Source organism: Nomascus leucogenys, unplaced genomic scaffold, assembly GCF_006542625.1.
Source record: "Nomascus leucogenys isolate Asia unplaced genomic scaffold, Asia_NLE_v1 001134F_52737_qpd_obj, whole genome shotgun sequence".
In the NCBI taxonomy this organism is placed as follows: Eukaryota; Metazoa; Chordata; class Mammalia; order Primates; family Hylobatidae; genus Nomascus; species Nomascus leucogenys.
Window position 1 is genome coordinate 8,851 of NW_022095841.1, and position 3,414 is coordinate 12,264.

The following is a 3,414-nucleotide window of genomic DNA, read 5'->3' on the forward strand; positions in this document are numbered from 1 at the left end:
TGACCAATATTTAATCTGCATGTAAAACTTCCTCATTATATAGTATACAAGATTAATATAATTCCTTCAGAAAAACCAAAAGAATTCTTAACTTTTAGCTTATCTTTTTTGTGGTTTTGATGGCTTCCAACAAAATTAGTGAAAATATCTTAACATTAATGTGACCTTTTCCAACAACCAAACTGCTGAGTAAGTTTTTGTGGTACACAGGAAGTTATAGTTCTTGGGGTAAAATTCCAGAAAGTAAATGTGAAGAAAAACATGTTAAAGTCCCAACAGAAAAGACTGAAAAATGTTTCCCAAAATGTCAGTCTTCCGGGATTTACTAACCAAATGAGAGTCCATCCAGTCTAGAAACTTGAAGTCACCGTTCTGAACAACTTGGATTAACCTTATCTTAAAAGTTATAAATTTAGTTATTAGTTTATTAATCTCCTTTCCATTAACAAAATTAGTTTGTTAATTTCCTTTCCTCATGGTGTAGCGTGAGCCAACTGGCAAATTATGTTTTTCACTACCTTGAAAATGTACAAAAATAATTTGTATTGTATATTAGACTATACATTTTCTGTTTTACTTTTAAAACATTTTCATTTTTTCCACAACCACTGGTGGAATAGATAAGGCAGTCATTATTTCTCGTCACTTATCTCACCTATTAGATATCTCTGCCAGAAGGTTCCATGAATCTCAGATTCAACATGATCATTTTTCCCCTGTCCCCAGAATCTGTTATATTTTTGTATTCCCTTAATTAATGACATTAATATATATCCTGTTTTCTATGCTAGAATCTTCAAAGTTTTACTCACCTTGAAACCATCTTCTGATCTCTCTTTTCGCATCTCCAAGGCCATTCTCTATATTGCCTTCTAGTGTATAAATCTGATACCAATCTTTAGCCTCAAACTTTTGGCTATTGCCCAATTACCTACGTGAAGAAATGTAAACTCTTTTTAATGAAATATAAAGCCTTTCTTAAGCAGTCTTTGATAAATCTTTTCAACGTCTTCTTCCCCTCTAAACCAAAGTACAGTCTACATTCACTACATTAAAGTCTCGCAATTCCCAAATACGAATTGTTTCTTTGATTAATATCTGCTATTTTTCTGTCTTTTTCTTTCCACCTCAAATGTTTCCTTTTCTGCAAAAGTTTTAAAGAATTTCTATGACATAATTTATATTTTCCTCTGTGTTCCCACATCATCTCATTCCATTGTATTGTAATTACATTTGTTGTTTTCCACCTACACTTTCAGTTCCTTGAGAATGAGAACCAAGCCATTGAATTTTGTGTTTCCATCAGCTTTGCACAGTATCTAGAACAGGGTTTGCAGTGAACAAAGGCTGAAAAAATGAAAGACTGAACAAACTAATGAATGATTTGCCAACATTTTGTTTACAATATAAAAAAAATTCTGCCTAAATAGCGAGGCTCTAGGATGAGTTATTTCTTATGAATACTCTATATTTATTAGTATATTTACAAAATGCATATTATTAAGTACAAAGTTCTTTGTTTTTTTAAAAGTAGCAAAGATGTATAATACCTAAACCCCACCTTCAGTGAGGAATATGGACTCTGGTAGGCAGATCCAGAAATAACAAACTCAAGTCGAAAATAGTGGGTTCTGTGGCAGGGGTTTGCAATTCTGGGAGTTGAAAGGAGGACAAAATTACTTTCAGCTTCATAAGAAAACATGCCATTTGCTTTACTTATTACACTATCAGTACAATTTAGACAATAGAGAGGGTAAGAAAACACATTTTGTAAAGCACGCAGCAGAAGCAAAGGCTGGAGATAAGAATGGTTAGATGAATTGGGCATGACCAGATTGTGAAGGACATTAAATGTCAGGCTAAGAAGTCTGACATTTGTTCCATAAATCACAGGGAACTTTTAAGGTTTCTGGACAAAGATGTAACATGAATAAGTCTGTCCTTTAGGACAATTAATCTGGGATCAGCAGATAAGATGGACTGGAGAAGGAATAGACTAGTCATGGAGAGAACAAAATAGCAAAGTGTGAAGCACTCTTATTTGCAGCATTTTGATGTAATAGATACTTGTTGCTTTTGCCAGTAACTGCCATACTTTTTATCATCAGAACATTAGTGTTCTGTCCTCCAGAACAGAAATTCTGGAGTTTAAGTTAGCCAGAAAGCAGACTATATTTTGATGGACTGGGTGCTGCCATGATGTGGCAGTACTCAGTTGCCAGGACCTTCCTATTGCAGCCTGAACACTGTAAAGCATATGGAGCCCATAGCTAGATCTTAGTGATATTTTACAAGTCCTAAATCAAGCTCTGCTTTTATATCTTTGGAGTCATGTTGGTTGAAGTCAGTTTGGGGTAGGTTTTCTGCAATCGAAAGAATTTTTGTACACTCATTTGTGTCACTAACAATCCATATCATTGCATGAGACTAGATTTTGTGGATGAGGCATTTGAGAAGTTTCTTTTCATCCTTCCATCTTAAAGAAAGAACTTAAAATGAAAATAGTTCAAGGTTTAGCCGTAGGCAACAGTGGTATTTAATTCAGTCTATTTCATGAATAACAGTGACTAACAGATAACAAATGATTAATGAAAGTAAAGAGTTGTGTTGAGTTAAATAACATGGTATGCAAAAAACATTTGTAGGTGTGAAACATAATACAAAAGTTAACTGTTAATACCATTTTTGTATTGATCTAATATTTATGCCTCACCCATTGCCCACTGGAATTTGAAAAGTCTTTCTGTACACTTCCTGTACACATTCGGTTTCTTCATTGTCATTACACTGACTTTCCTTGTTTGTCCTTCTACTGCTTAAAGTAAAAAAAGAATCAGGTAAAACCCATTTTTTTCTTTAGAGAATAAAAATGAATTCATCTTTTCTTAAAGCCCTTAAGAAAACATCAACCTAACAATGGACGCCTTTATTGCTGGGTGTTTTTACTCATGATTTATCCTCTTCAAACCTTGGTTTTCTATTTGATTGGCAGTTTTAAAGCATTCTCCACCTTTATCTAACATTGCCCTATATTTTAAAAGTGATTTCAGCCAGGCGTGGTGGCTCACGCCTGTAATCCCAGCACTTTGGGAGGCCGAGGCGGGTGGATCACCAGGTCGAGAGATCGAGACCATCCTGGCTAACACGGTGAAACCCCATCTCTACTAAAAATACAACAAATTAGCCAGGCGTGGTGGTGGGCGCCTGTAGTCCCAGCTACTCGGGAGGCTGAGGTAGGAGAATGGCATGAACCTGGGAGGCGGAACTTGTAGTGAGCAGAGATTGTGTCACTGCAAGCCAGCCTGGGGGACAGAGCAAGACTCCATCTCAAAAAAAAAAAAAAAAAAAGTGATTTCACTAACAAAACAACTTCTAAGCCAACTAAAAAACTTCAATTTGAATTTTAATTTATAC

The 3,414-nt window shown here is 35.2% G+C and overlaps 1 long non-coding RNA gene across 1 annotated transcript; it reads right to left on the reverse strand.

Annotated features, from left to right (window-relative positions):
• Nucleotides 1-822: 822 nt before the first annotated feature.
• Nucleotides 823-3,101, reverse strand: LOC115833728. The gene is made up of 3 exons (XR_004029063.1): nt 2,714-3,101; nt 1,551-1,652; nt 823-931 (listed from the first exon to the last, which is right to left on the reverse strand). It is a non-coding gene; the product is annotated as an uncharacterized LOC115833728 (long non-coding RNA).
• Nucleotides 3,102-3,414: the final 313 nt, after the last annotated feature.